The sequence below is a fragment of the Sphaerodactylus townsendi genome, linkage group LG08 (assembly GCF_021028975.2).
Source record: "Sphaerodactylus townsendi isolate TG3544 linkage group LG08, MPM_Stown_v2.3, whole genome shotgun sequence".
NCBI classification, from domain to species: Eukaryota; Metazoa; Chordata; class Lepidosauria; order Squamata; family Sphaerodactylidae; genus Sphaerodactylus; species Sphaerodactylus townsendi.
Window position 1 is genome coordinate 56,358,672 of NC_059432.1, and position 16,894 is coordinate 56,375,565.

Genomic DNA, 16,894 nt, shown 5'->3' on the forward strand with positions numbered 1-16,894 from the left:
TTTGGACACCCTGAGCCAAATTTCACCAAACCATGGCCACTGTAGGCAAAATGTCCATGATGCCTATTGCCTTGCAGGATAAAAGCTTCAAGGAACAGCCCAACAGACAGGACAGACATAGCTCATATGCTATTCCCCACAACATATTGGCTAAAGCAGGGGTGTTCAACTCTGGTGCCCCAGATGTTCATGGACTACAATTCCCATCAGTCCCTGCCAGCATGGCCAATTGGCTATGCTGGCAGGGGCTGATGGGATTGTATTCCATGAACATCTGGGGTGCCAGAGTTGAACACCCATGGGTTAAAGAATTTAGATGACCCTGTGTCTTGAAACAGACAGATAATGAGAGTTAGAGGCATGAAGCTTAGTCAGTAAGGAAGTCCAAGGTTGAAAACAGTGCTGTCAGAGTTCAAGGCACCAATGCAAGAAAGGCAGTCCTAGTCATGAGTCAGGGTCAGTCAGTCCAAAAAGTCAGGGTACCAAGAGTCTGAAATCAAGCAGAGATATGCTACCAATATACACGGTGGTTGTGACAAGTTGCTCCCACAACAGTGAAGTCTAATTGGCTACACAAGTAGGCCCACCTTTATTTTGCTTGGATAGAAGGGCCAGCATTGCCTTTTAGGCTGTTCAGGCATTCCAAGCCAAGTGGTGTGCATCAGCCCTTCTCTGCCTGATTACAGCTGTCGGGGAGTGATTTACATTAGGCTTACAGCTGGACACTGTCCTCTGTCTTGTATTTTTCATCAAAACTGTCTCTCCCTTTGCTCAAAAGGCTTTGGCAAGCCCTCAGATGATGCTAACTGTTGCTGACTACAGGCATGGCTGGAGTCTCTGAGCTGGAAGGCTGCAGATATAATGAGACATCTTCTGCCTGCAGCTGTTCCTCTGTTCTCAAACTGACTTCATTTCATCTTCATCTGTGGAGGTCTCAGAAGGCTGGCCGACGACACCCTATTTCATGCAAGGGGTACACCCCACCTTCTGGTAACCCTCTTGCATTTGTATTATAGTGACTGCTTTGAAAGGATTTTTCCATGACTATCAATAATGATGCCATGACCATTGATAATCAGTGCAGCGAACCTGAGTTTTTAGGCTGGGTATGGGACACTCAATGTAAACTCCTTATTTATGCAAGCAGCATAGTGGACACTCTTTGATGTTTCATCCTAATGTAATATGTAGAATTATTGTCTTGATAGCTATAACCATTAAATAATATCTTCAAATGATCCTCTGAAGATGCCAGCCACAGATGCAGGCGAAACGTCAGGAGAGAATGCTGCTAGAACACGGCCATACAGTCCGGAAACCACACAGCACCCAAATATCTTCAAATATTTAATAATGATAAAAAAATAGTTTAGTTTCTTGCAACATGTCTGATGGAGAGAGTCAGAGAAATAAGATTTGGCCCATTGGATCCTGGTGACTACAGAATGAAAACAGAAATCTTTTGAGGATTGTGTTTCTGACTCATTGGGTGAAAATGGCAACATTTGGAAATTATAGCAGAAAGAAGGATGTAAAAACAAGAAGACAGAGCATTAAATGAAAGAGAAAGTGGCAACAGCTTTTGGTACTTGTATTATGTCTTGGGTAACAGCAAAACAGATGGCAAGAAAGACGCATCATTAGGGAAATTACATTTGCAATGTGTCACTTGGCTGTAATGATGAAAGTCAAGCAACAGGTTCTGTGCGTGCAGCATGGATGATTCTGCTGGGATAATGACTGTATTGGGAAAAAACACTCCTCTCAAAGCACCGCTCTTCATAGAAAAGAAAGTTTCTGTAAATTCAATGCTAAAATTCACTTTAAACATCCGTATATAACAGACAATTCTTTATCATTGATGATTCGAAGGTACAATGAGGAAACTGCTCACATCATACAAAGCAGGCAGGTTCTGCTTTTATTTAAACAAATTTGGGGATGGTATGAACAAAGCAAGCTAAAAGAGACAAATCAATAAGTCAAGAAGATGCCCAAGCTTGTATACAAGGCAATTCATCAACATGCTGGTCCAATGCAAATGTAGGATATGAAGCTTGGGGCTTCTCTTGCAATGGATCTCATGTCATGGTTTAGAGAGCACAGTTGAGATGCTTGGTGAGAGGCTTACACAAGGCATTACTAAGTTATGCAGCCCCTATCTGTCTCTTACTCTAAGTTCTTTCTCAGGCCCAAATAAAGACAATGACACACAGCCTAATCAAACTCTTTCCCTGACACCACTCCACTTGACTTATCCTTGTGGTACTGCCATGGTTTTTACTTTCACTAGCTACAAACTTAAATTACTTAGATCCATCAAGTTCTTATCCTCAAATCTCTGAACATAGTTTACAGACCTCTCTCCCAAAGAATAAAAAGTGTTCAAGTATTTTATATCATCCTGGCAGATTTTTTTCCCATCAGAAACCTCATCCCTGTTTATATCATCTCTTTTTGAAATACATTTAATCAAACATATGATGCTTTCATTTATTTTTGTTCTATAGTGTTCCCTCATCAGTAAAAATTGTTTATTATATAACTGCAGTTTAGATGGAATACTATTGAAAAGACAAAAAAAATAAAGAAATGGAAAATAACTAAAGACAAACTGAACTGAATTTAAAACTAAAAAGGTGAAGACAATATAAATATATAGGCTCTCCCAGTACAAGTGAAAAGCATAAATCAACCGAATATAGGAAAATATGCATATTTATTACAATATTCTTTAAAAGCACATCTTCCAAATACCCAAATAATAGCCTCACAAATGTGCATAAATACAGACCACTGTTGACCCTCATCAAATGCATTTTGGCCCATTGGTCTTCTTCAGTGGTCCAATAATATTAATATTAATCATACAGAAAGGCCCCAGACAGTTAAATAATACATTCATTATCTCAAAACTAAATCAAGATGAAATGCTATGGAGAGAAAAGGAAAAAGCAGTATTGATTATTAAAATTGATGTGTTTATGAACAATATGTCAAATAAAATTTATCTCAGGATAGTTACTAATTATCTATGATTGTACTATTGTTATGACTACCATATGAGCTCTTAGTTGCGTTTAAAAAAATCAACTTGTAAATTAAGCGATGAGCCCCTCTGAGCTTGTAAAAATGACTCCTTGAAAAGAAAAGAGCTTGCATGTCTGAATAATATGACTTCTAGCCAAGGTTATTTTCAGTACTTGAGAATTTAAGTCCCCTTAATTTTTTAAAATTTCTACTTACTAGATTCTCTGTTCCATGAGAAATGGAGGGGAGGGTCCCCTTCCTTTAACAAAATGCATATAACACTTTTTCTTTAGACCAACCATAATGGTACAGAGTCATACGTGAACTTTGAGTTCATCAAACTAGATATTAAAACCAGACTAAAAAGCCAGTTTCAGAACCGATTATTTAGACAGGAAAATTGTTCCCATCTTCAAAAAGAGGCGGGGGGGGGGGGAGGAGGAAAAAAGGAGGATCTAGGTAAGTACTGACCCATCAGCTTGCTTTCAATGATTGACTGGGGAATATCATGTGCAACGGAGTTTTGTTTCACTGGATTATAGTCTTTGCTTCAATTATAGTCTTCGCTTAGTCTTTACATCCCCCCAATAACCAGTGGGATGTTTTACAGCAATGAAAAGAGCAGGGACTCCTTTAATGCAAAGGTACAATAGCCTGCCCAGCTTTCTTTTCCAGCCACTCTCTTGAGAGAGCCTGAGCCCTGATAAATACAGGTATTGTTGCCCTTTAGACATATTCTTCGAGTAGTTCAATAATCCCTAGGCTAAATTTAGTGCCTTAACACTTACTGAATCAGCATTTTTGTTTCCATACAAATGTGGAAATGAGGTTACAAGATAACAAGATAAGCTTGCCCCAAACCACCTGGCAAGTTACGCAAGCATTTAGATTTCTGCCTCCACTCTACAAGCATGGTATTCTACCCAAGATATTCCACTGCCATGGAATTACACAATTAATTCCACTGTTACTTTTTACACCAGGCTCCCCAGGGTATTGTCTTAGACTATACCTGCATTGCTCCTGGGGCTCCTGAGACAAGGAGGGGAGGGGAGGGGAGGGAGCTATCAGAGTCCCCTCTGGCTCTTTATCAAGGGGCTGAAGAGTCTCAGAGCTAAGCTCTTGCTGGGGAATCTCAGAGCTTAGACCTGGTTTGGTTCTGCAACCCAACAAGATCGACACAGACTTCAGAGAATAATCAGAACTGCAGAAAAAACAATTGCTGCTAACCTGCCTTCCATTGAGGACCTGCCTGTATACATGCCACGCGGGGTCAAAAGGGCTGTGAAAATATTTACCTGACCCCTCGCATCCCTGGACATAAACTGTTTCCAACTCTTACCCTCTCTAAAGCACATTAAGCTACAGAGCACTGCACACCAAGACAACTAGACATAAGAACAGTTTTTTCCCGAATGCCATCACTCTGTTAAACAAATAATTCCCCTCGATAATGTTAAACTATTTATTATATACTTATTATATAATTACTGCACTACTTTTTTCATCATTCCTATTACCCATCTCCTCCCACTTATGACTGTATGACTATAGCCTGTGCTGACATTTTATTTTACATTTTATTTTATTTTATTTTATTTTATGATTTTACATTTTATGTTTTCATTACTACTGATTGTTTCCTGATTGCTTACTAGACCTATGACAATATGACAATCATTAAGTGCTGTACCTTATGATTCTTGACAAATGTATTTTTCTTTTATGTACACTGAGAGCATATGCACCGGAGACAAATTCCTTGTGTGTCCAATCACACTTGGCCAATAAAGATTCTATTCTATTCTACTCTTCCTGAGCCTGAAGACCTGTTCCTGCAGGAACTTCTGGATGCTCAGACTCTACATCTACAGGTAGTGCCTGAGATTCTGGAACCAATACTGTCTCCTCTTCTCTATCTGAGTCTTCCTCCCAGGAGTTCCCATAGGCCCTAACAGGTATATGGTATTTGCCTTGGTCATGAATAAGGAGTCAATTTTCACCAAATATGTTGGCTGTTAATACCGGTAAGCAGTTTGAGTCTGATCATTGATTCATACAGCTGTGCAATTGACAGTATTTCACATATGAATATTCTCATATGATTTCCTCATAAACCTGTTGTCACTGCATACTGCAAAACATCAATGTATAAATACCAAGTGAATTACTATTAAAATATTATTGTTTAGAACATGTTAATGTTTAGCGATTAAATTCATACATAACTTTATTTTTTGCAATGTGCATCTTTGTATGAACTTATGGGAGGCTATATCCTTCCTCATGTCCTTTAATGACCCGATCCAATCATCCATGACCCTGTGAGGAATCATCTCATCTATGTGTAGATGCAGAAACTCCTTCAAGGCAAGAATATGAAACTCTTCTGTCAAAAGGAAATAAAATTCCATTGCAGAGCTATGATGGAGAATGGGTAAACAGACTGGAGGTTTATTTCATTGGTGATAGTGGCTGTCAAAAACATCATGTTTGCCTGACAAACATGTTCAGAGCAAAGTTCATGGCATCCCTAATGTGGTGCATTTTGCTACAAGCATTATTTCCCTTCCCTTCCTTTGAAAATAGGCTAGCTATATGAACTATAAAGATTTCTGCATGAATTCCAATGGAAGGGGCAACTTTATGCATCATGTATCCCTTTGGACAGTATTGTCTATAAATTAAAGTATGTGTGGAAATCCTGTATGAAAAGTGTAACTGCTTACACAGGATCAAGAGATTGGAAGTGTTTAAAGAAGTCACAGCTGATGTTCATTCCATCAATAAAGATCAGCGCATGACTTACCCTTGGCCACCATTGCTGTCCTGGGGAGATGGGAGGCTGGTCTATTCTCCTGTGCCAGTCACAGGGCTCCATGTGGTTTGGGTTGCGTCTTGTCAGTCTGGAGGTTTGTTGTCATATGCCTGGTACATAACATCTCTTTCTTGGCGAAGTATATACCAGGCACCAGTAATGGCACTGCAGATACCTTGTCTCAGTTCCAGAAGGAGAGGTTTTGGGCCCTGGGCCCCCAAGTAAACCACCATCCCAATCCCTTCCCAGAGAACCTATGGAGCCTTGGTAGTGGCTAGTTTATTTCAGCTGTGAAGACCTCCAGAAATACATTGATCACAATACTCCTTGTGATGTTATCATGTTCACTGAAAAATCCAGCATTGGCTGGGATCACTCTAAAATAGAGATGACGACGACGACGACGACGACAAAGAAGAAGAAGAAGAAGAAGAAGAAGAAGAAGAAGAAGAAGAAGAAGAAGAAGAAGAAGAAGAAGAAGAAGAAGAAGAAGAGCAGGAGGAGGAGGAGCTTCAATTTATGCCTCACTTTTCTCTCCTGTAAGGAGACTCAGGGAGGCTTACAAAGTCCTTTTCCTTTGCCTCTCCACAACAGATGCCTTGTGAGGTAGGTGGGGCTAAGAGAGTTTCAAAGAACTGTTACCAGCCCAATGTCACCCTGCAGGTGTCATGTGGAGGAATGGGGAAAGACAAATCTGGTTAACCAGATAAGAGTCAAGTACTCATGGGGAGGAGTGGAGAATAAAACCTGGTTCTCCAGATTATAGTCCAACACTCTTAAATACTACACTACACTGGAAAAAGAAAGCTAACCTAGGAAAATGTAGCCTCAGCTCCTAGCATCAATACTTATGAACAGGCTCAAAGTAAAATTGGTCAATAATTTATATTGCTAAAAATAAATAAATAAATAAATAAATAAATAAATAAATAAATAAATAAATAAATAAATAAATAAATAAAATCAAAGTATGAAAATAACAAATGTGTAAAAGTCACAAGCCTGACCTGGATGTTCCTGGCTAACTCGATCTTGTCAGATCTTAGCAGCTTAACAGGGTTGGCCCTGGTTAGTACTTGGATGGGAGACCACCAAGGAATACTAGGGTCACTATGCAGAGAAAAGTAATAGCATGCCACCTTTGTTAATTTCTTGCCTTGAAAACCCTGCCATAAGTCAGCTGCAATTTGACAACACTGTACACACACACAAAAGTCAAAAGGTGGTATATGGGCATTTGACTTTTAAAACAATTTAACTGCTTATGGAGCAAACCTAAGTATGTCTACTCACAAAAAAATATCAATTTTTATTCAATGGAGCTCACTAGGAAAGTGTTCTACTAGGAAAATGTTCTTAGGATTGCAACCTAATTCATTCACTGTTTCTGCATCATATAAGTGGATATTTTAATATTTTAAAATTTAGGCATCCCTAAATGCCCAGAATATTGGAGGTTGTTGTAACTGATTGTTGAATATTTTAAGGGAACCAATTATGAAACAATCAAAGATGTTTGAAAACTGTGAAATATATAAAGCCTCTGTCAGATTTCACTTTATTTCTTTATTTTAGAAACTTTATTTTAGAAAACAGTACATTCTCCTTTTGTTTTATGCAAAACAACTTTATTAGACAAGTCTAGGTATAGATCCATATTTATCTCATATGGAAGCAGATCAGCTCTCCAAAGCAAGTAGCTTTGTCCTTTCTGTCAGCTGAGATTTGTCTCTTTCTTGTGGTGAAACATGACATGCCAGGAGATTTTATATTGTCAGTGGAACATTATTCAAAACCAAAAAACCTATGACAGTTCAATACATACATTTTTATTTTTACTTTTCCAGAACACTGTATGCAACTTTTAGTCAGATCATGGCACCCATTTGGGTCAATATCTTCAGGACTGCAGTGGTGATAGTCCACTTTGTTTGATGTCCGTTACAATTTTTAAGACCATAGTGGTGCAGCAGCTAGTTTGTTGAACTAGATCTGGAGAGAGTCTGGTCCAAATCTCTGATAAATCCACTAAAAGTGCAATTCTAAGCAGAGTGATACCCTTCTAAACCTTCTGACTTTGACATAGAAGGATATAACTTTGCTCAGGTCCTCAGCCCACATTCTCCTCAGCCTAACCTAGTTCAGGGAATTGTTGTGAAGTTGGGTTGGCATGGCATGGCAACTGGTGGGGGGACATACTGAAGCAGGAGCCGTCACTGGCAACATAATGTCATTGCTGGCAACACACTGACATAACTCCATTTATACCTAAAAGTGACATCAGGACATTGCTGGGGGATGCCAGGGATTCTCTGCCAAAACTCTAGAGTTCTGCTCAAATGCCAGTGCCTCCCTGACATTCTCCAGCAACAGTCTGAATTTACTTCCAGGTTCACTGGGGGGTGGGGTGGGGATTCTGTACAGGCCAAATATAACAGGTGTAGGATACTATATAAACCGTTTGGCGGGGGGAAACTTCGCACAGGTCCCATTCCCAAAACAAGTTTGGTCCATTTTATTGGGATTTTCAATTTGGGATTTTCAATTTGGGATTTTCAAAGATCACTAAACCAGCAATCATTTTGCACAATCATGAGGCACTCCCAGGTGAACACAACAGGCAAGAGATGCTTTATTCCCCTCACTGCAAACCAATCACCGAAGTTCCATGCTGTCCATTCTGTGCAGGTCACCCAGCAGGTTGTGGGCAGATTCTCTGAGCACCCAACAGTGTACAAAGCTCCTCAAGCATGTTTTCTCCCTATGGAAGTTAATATGACTGATCTACAGCAATGCATTCATTACTTCCTGGCTGTTTCAGGGGAGTCCCTTTTTATTTCTTTTTCTTTTGTGTGTTGCACATGTGCACCTATGGAGATGCAGCTGATCCTATTGTGGGACAATCAGCATGGCTGTAGGGTTCATTTTTGTATGCCTGCACAGCTACTCATGTGTTGCAGGATTTTTTTTTTAAGAAAAGCATCTCCGTGTGAAGGCATGTTTCCATGGCCTCCAATTGCTGCCTGAACAGGTGAAGGGCACACAAGTGAATGGAAAAAAGGAAAACAGGCTCCCTTATAACGACTACAACCTGTTATACATATGCTGTGCAGAATCCACCTAACATCAGCCTGCTGGGATGCTGCTGACTCCTTCTCACATTTCTCACCCCCCCCCCCCCCCCCCGGCGAGGTGAGTGATGGCAGGGGTATGTCTGCTGGAGGCAAGTGATTCTCCTTCCCCTGGCATGGAAATGGCAAGCTTATAGTAAGAATACAGTAGAAGCTGGCATTTATGGAATTCAGTGCATGACTGGGTAAAGTGTAATTACCTTGTTAGTGGGGCACAAGGTAGACTTAAAAATATTTTTGCATCTCTTGCTTCAATGTTCATATTATCAAACTGTGTTTATACTGTTGTGACCTACTGTGGGACCCAGGAAGCTCAGAAACAAGATGTGGCATATAAATATTTAAAATGAACAAAAGATATGTTGAGTCAAGCAATATATCTATACTTGGGCTCTATTCTGCCACAGTGCAGCTCCTTCTCAGACAACTGGAGTAACGTTAGAAAACCTGGAACTACAGGAGGCTGCTTCCATGCATGTTAATGTCCTTCTTTTACAGCTTCATTTATAATTTAATTCATTCGTTTTAAATATCTTTTGGGGAAACTTGCCTTTTTATCACTTTTGACACAGTAGATGGTAAAAAGGATGGTTGTCAGGTATGGAAATCTCATCTGTTTCCTCAGAAGACTAAATACTTTATCAAACAAGTCTTTTAACCAAGAAAGCAGAAAAAAGGTGTTATCCTAATATATACTGGAAATCATAACTTAGATTGGGAATTTAGTGAGGGCCCATTGCAAATATGTTAATAAACCCCCAACTTGACCTTGTTTACTCACAAGGTCTTTCTTTAGCTTGGTATTCTTTTTTGTTATACCTTTGTAGAATGTAATAGCTTTTTCTCTTGTTCATTTGTAATTGTCTTTCATCGTGTAGTATGCATACCAGCTCATTTTTGAAACTTGGGCCCTTTCTGCACACGCGCGGAGCCGAGCCTCCACTGGAGCCACCTCTGATTGCCCCCTCCACTCACCGTCCCATCCAAAGGTCAGAGGGCAGCCTGAGCAGGTCTCTGCAGCCCTCCAGAGGGACACTGCACAAGATGGTAAGTGAAGCCAGTGGGGAAAACAGCATCTTCCTGGAGGTGCGGTTCGCACTGCGCCGGCAGGAACACGCTGTTTTCAGGGACGGCTTCACGCCGCCCGGGGGAAGCCAGGGCGGCGCTGCTGCAAAGCAGCAACGCACCCTGTGCGAATAGTCTCCCAGGGATGACGTTTTTGCCATCCCTGGGACTGTGTATATGGCCCATGCGGAAAGGGCTTTGAGCACAATTGCTTGAAGATTCTCAAATACTAGTGGAAAGGCATGGAAAAGAACATTAATATATAAACACAGCAGATAAATAAATGCAGGTATCTGTAGTAATTAATTCCACATGTTCACTGGTTAACCTCCAGTTTTAATGCTTCCAGTGAATTATTTTAAGCTGATGGATAAAACTGAAGCATAGGCCGTTTCCGCACGGCCCTTAAATGGCACCCTGGGGACGGGATAAATGCTGTCCCCAGGGAGCCATTCGCACAGGCGGTGCTGCTGCTAAGCAGCAGCGCCGACCTGGCGTCGCTCCCCCTCCCCCAGGGCGGCTTCAGGCCGCCCTGAAAAACAACCCTTTAAAGGGTTGTTTTTCCCCAGACAGCGTCGGCATTCCTCGGGCGGCGCTGCACGAACAGCACCACCCGGCTGGAACATAGCTCTTTCCCCTCCGATCCCACTCACCTTGTCTCCGGTCGTGCGGCCTGCTTTGGCTGTTGAAAGTTCCCACGCCCACGCTGTCCTCCGACCCCCTGGAGGTTGGAGGGCAGCGATGAAGCATGGGCTTCGGTCCAGCAGGCCAATGACGGGACACGGTGAGTGGGATAGAGAAGAGGAAGAGGCGGCTTCCATGTGGAGCATGCGCCTCGCCATCTGCTGCTGGCTCTCCAGAGGCCGTCTGGCATAACTTAGATCGGCGAGCGGCCTCCGCCTCCACGCCGGCAGAATTCTTGCCGGCGTGAAGGCGCCTCGACGGCCGTGTGGAAACAGCCTTAGAAGCTTAGAAGGAGGCCAGTGATAAGATGGCTGGGTTCTCTCTCCAGGCTATGCAAGAGAGACAAAGTGGAGAGGAACAGGAATCAGATGCTGCACAGTGCACACCATTCTCCTCTCCACCCTACTCTGTTCTAAGGTTCTGTAAACTTGAACAGGACCAAAGAGGGTGTGATGGATAAGGGAGCTGCTGAAAGCAGGTGCCTGAATGCCTATTAACCCCACACATTGGAGTCTTTTCTGGTGATTAGGTGAACTGAAATCAAGAGAGGAGCATGAAGAAGGGAAGTAACATTTTACAGTGATCAGCCTTAATCCTATTATTTTCAGTGCGACGTTCAACTAATGTGTTGAACTAAATATACATGTTTTGATGGTGTTAAAAGTCCTTTTAACACATTAGGTATTTTTGTTCCCTCACACTGTCTACTGCCTTTTGAACGATTGTAAAGGTCACCGATCAACAGACTGAACAGTACTTGAATTTCGAATAGTTTTCCCTGGTTCATTTTGAATATGAATTTGTGTGTTAAATGCTTTTACTCACATGTATACCTAAAGAGCCATTCCCCATCTCTTGCTAAAGATATTAAAATAATGGTATTTTTTTGGTGGCAGAATTCCTTGCATTCCTCTTCCATTGCAGCCCATTGATTTCCACAAAATCTTGTTCCTGGAGGGTAAGGAACCTTGAGAAATATCATTGGGGTAAGGGGACTGCAGCAAGAATGGAGATCCAGCAGAAATTGTTTAGTTAGGATCCAACCCAGTGTATAGAATTTATATTCATGCTTTTGAATATGATGTTAAAATGAACATTGTCAGATGATTGTACTTTTCTCCATATTATCTACCATGGTTTTCCTTCTGGCTAATACTCTTGTCCAGGTTCTACCAGGGGTGTCTTTTCTTCACAACATAATGGCACTTGTTCCTAATTTGCTAATTCAGTCTTGGGAAGATATTCAGCTTGGGAAGATATTATTGTTTTATGTTTATTATAATATACTGGACCAAAAATGATTTCTACTAGTCCACCCATTTACTGATATAGATCCTTAACATATACATACACAAGAATTCATTTGCTACAGTTTAATTGTATTTTCTACTTCCTTTGCAAATTCATTTGCACTAGGAGTGCCATGTAAATGTTTACATTGTATAAAAACAGTACCATATTGAATTAAGCTTACTCCATAAGGAGTTAACAAACTGAATTAAAGTTACCTTATGCTCTTCATTCAAAGTATGTGTGTATTATTCCAGTGTCATGATATGCTGACTTGCTGTATATATTTATTTGTGTTATTTATAGTCCACCTTTCTCACTTGTACTAAAGCTGATTGCACAGGTCAATGTCATAATGGAAAATTGCTGACAATAAATGATCATTTACAGTGTGCAGCATAAAGCAGATATAAATTGGATTCCATCCAACTGTTCACTTTCATTACCAAAAATCAGACCAACAGATAAATTTCAGGACTGATTTTGTGGCATGTGTATATATGGCAAAAATGTATCCAGTAGATAATTTAAACTGTTTATAAGTATATGCTTAGAGAGAAGCAAGATCATTCCTGCTAGCCCTACCTCCCAAAAAAGCATGTTAATGCATTCCAACCTTACACATTAACATGCCTATACCTGTCATCTCCTACAGTTGTTCACTGGATCTTGTGGATGTCTGGGGAGGGTCCAGTACATTAGTGGCATACCTGGGTAAAATGGTGCCTGAGGCAAGTCACAAAATTGCACCCCCTGCCCCCAGAATTGCACCCTCCCTCCCCCTAACATTGTGCCCCTACCTGATCTGAGTTGGGCAAGCAGCAGAGACTAAACCCAGGCTGAAAAAGGAAGGTCAGTCAAGTGGCAGGCGAGTGGAATGGGCCAAGCAGGGAGCGGTGGGCGAAGAGCAGGTGAGTGGCACAGACTGGTGAAGGGGCATGGACCAAGTGGGGAAAATCAACTGAGCAGTGGGTATGTGACACAGGCCAAAGAATGGTGTAGACAAAGCAGGGCGGGCTGGGCAAGTGGCACAGACTGAGTAAGCAGTGCAGGCCAGGCGAACAGGATGAGTTCAGCTGTGGGCTGGACACAGGGGAGAGGGGGGGCTCCCATTTGACCTAGGTGAATGGCACCTGGGTCATCTTCCCCCCTCTTGCTCCCCTAGATAGACCAGTGCAATGTGCAAGAGGACTCAGCACACAACAGAGCTTGCAATAACTGGTCAGAATTATACTGTATAGCCATCTAGCACTTGTGGTCATTTTATTGTATATATGTTATGCAGTCTTAGCATACACAGTAGCTAATACTGGTCAGGGACCATACCAACATAAACAGAGTTGCTCCCACTATATCTATTGACTTCAATAAGCTTAGAAGGCTACAACTCTGCTCAAGACAGAACTGTGAATATATAGACCTTGGTCCCAGCGAAGGTTCAGCTTTTCAGAATTTAGATCTGGAATTACTTCTTTCAAAGTGATGTCACCCCCAACAAAAACTCTGGAACAATGAAAAAGAAAACTCAACACATTAGTGTGCAATCAGCACTTGAGATCTCTTGAATAGCACACCAAGGCACTATCTTATAAATAACGGATACAAGAAAAACAAGAAAGGAAAAACAATGCTAGAAAATGCCTTACAAAGATATTTTTACAAGAAGGAAAACATTCGCATAACAGGCAATCTTTTCCCTCTGGAAAGAACAAGTTTGTGCATTTGATTAAAGAAGGCATTGCAGATCCTCTAGTAGTAGACACCAGGCAAAATGTTCACTTTTTGAAAAAAGACAGATTCACTAGATTAATATCAGGTAATCAAGGCTGAGATCAGATAATAAGAGTACTACCAACCAGGAGATGCTGGGGATGTTATTAATACTAAATATTATTTATACACAAATGAAATGTGAAAATTATTTTAAAGTATCTATCAATTTATCAATTTATACAGAGCTTTTGTTTGTAGCTTTGGGACATCTCTATTGCTTTCTTAGAATATTTAGCAGCATCAGTTATTGTTGAATGTTATTGATTGTACATCAATTCTGACATGCATTTCCCCAGAGAGAGGTCTTGCAACCCCTTCTGAAAGTCATCAAAATGTGTACTGCCAAGACACTTCGGTGAAACTTTATTAAATTCCTGGGCCAACCAATGAAAAGCATTGCTGAATTAGTCCTGCCCCTCCCACAAAGATGGTACATGAGGCAAATCAATAGAAAATTGTCATAATTACTTTGAGGCATGTAGGCACAATTGAAATTAATGAAAGTAGAACAAGAACATTCAATTTTCAGTGGGATCAATATAGAAGAATGTTGCAGTGGATCCTGTCTGACCATGGCCCTGGGTTTTCTGCATTTACCTTGTAATGTTTTATTTGTACTCTACTTTTAATTCTCTTTATTATCTTTACTCCCCATTTCACTTACACCTGTTTCTGTAATTAATTGATGCCACCGTACTTTTTTATTAAGAGTGACTAGGCTACAAAGTGTATCTAGCCTGTATCCTTATCAAAACCTGGCCTCAAAATTCTTATTCCATAAAAGATACAGATCCTCCCCCTTAACTCTGAATTTCCAATTAGTGTTTTATTTATTTATTTATTTATTTATTTAATTTTAGAACCACCCACCCCCAAAGTGCTCTGTGACATTATATAATATAAAATGTTTTCCCAAGCTCTGGCATCTTTTCAGTTTTCTCTACTGGAAAAAGTGTATAGTTTATTGTGCTGACTCATGATAAAAAAAAACAATTTAACACTTATTTGAAAACATTGCACCATTGATATCGGGAAATGCTGATCTTGGGACTATTGCCAGGCAAGAAATGGAATGACTGTGCATCTGAAGTACAATTGAGCAGCCATCAGCTAGAATCAGTATTGGGTCTTGTGCATCTGATTGTGTTAATCAACAAAATGATTTTGTTGAATGTACATTGCTAGAGAGAGATCCAATCTACTTTCATTCAATAACAGGCATTCTTAAAGCAGCTTTTTTGTTTATTCCTGCAGTCTAAACTGATTTTATGTCTGTGTTCATTCTTTTACTTTGGCTTTGTTTCAATAGCCAAGAAAGATGGTTTGGTCTTTGTCTTTCAAGGAAATACATTTGTTATGGCCTTATAAAATCATCCATTATGCTGTAGCTGTCAAACAATTTTCCTTTTATCTTGGATGAAGTAAAATTCCCTTCTGAGCCACTTACTGATGTTTTGTTCAATTTACTAGTCTGGAAGAGAATAACACAATTAAGAAAACCTTGCTTAGTGAACAAATGAGTAAGGACAAAGACCCCCTCCTCCCTAGAAACCCCAAACTGAACTTGTTATCCAAAAACAAAATACCCACAAAAGCTGCCAAGGAATCTGGAGTGTATTTCTTCCTTGAATATATCTATTATGGCTTTGAACATTGTTTAACAGATTATTTTGTGTAATCTTCCTCCTTTCCTACCTTTTGTACCACATTTTGAACCTCTTGTTCTACTTTCCTCGGTAAATGATCTGATCTTTCTAAACCCCCACCCACATTAGGCTTAGCAATATCTAGGCTACATTCCTTAAATGAGTTATAATTAGAAATACACTTGAAAATTCTTCAGAATCTTCATTTAATCCAGAATATGGTGGCTGGGTTGTTAACAAAACACTGAAATGAACACATGAACACATGAACCTGCCTTACACAGATGTTACTACACCCCCACAAACACGGGAACATACATTCAGATTAACATGGAAACTTAACTTGTGTTTTTATGCAGTGCACAGCAAACCAGGATCTTTTACCAAAAGAGGTGGCTGTGAGTAGCAAGTCTTCAGTAGGAAAAGGAAGACAGAGATCATATTTAAAAAGGAATATACAGTCTATTGAGGGATTTGGTACAATAGCATCTGTGGCGAAACTTATCCTAAGCAAATAATATACTAACTAAACTAAAGCACAGACACATTCCTTATCCCAATTAATAACAACAACAACAACAACAACAACAACAACAACAACAACAACAACAACAACAATAATAATAATAATAATAATAATAATAATAAAACTAAACCAATTATTACAAAAACCAAACATTCAGCAAAGCAATTCCCATGTGGAACAAGAATTATTCTTTGAGCTACAGGTGTACATGTGTGGAAAATGGGGAACAGTGGTTTGGAAAATAATGGGTGGGGAGAATACATCAAGAGAGAAAGCAAAGATTACCCACTGTTCCTTAGCCCAGATGGAGAGAAGAAAATGTGCCTCAGTAAGACTTACTGTTTGGCAATACTTGGATGATGCTCTCACCATCAGAGGGTCACCTCATTGTTACCTCCATTTGAAGCTCTCTCCCATGGCTGAGTTTCTGCCTACTTTGTCTACAGCCCCCTCTAAACTGGACTTTTTGAATTAAAAAAACTTTCACTTCCTTACCCCCCCCCCCTTTTTATGTCCACACACACCACAAAGTCTCCAGCATTGAGGGGAAGGGGGGGGGAGGATTCCAGAGAGCACGTGCATCGCTACTGAGCCATGCAACTTCTCCTTTATTGCAACCTTCAGTCAAAATGACAAATTTCTATGAACAAGTTTCTACTCCCCCCTCCCCCAAGCTCTGCCTGAAGCCTCTTACACAGGAAATTGCATTCAGTCTTGATTACTCAGTTTCCTTCAAACAAGAGATATTTGGAGTTCATGCAATCTATAACAAGTTGCTTGGCACCCCCGTTTGAAAAAGTACCAAAATAAACAGGGGGGGGGATCCCAACATCCTCAACCCATTTGATAAAAGAAAAGGAACTGAAAAGTAGGGGCTGGGGGTGGGGCAAAGTAGTGTGAAACTGATTCCTGACCATTGACGTGGCAGAAA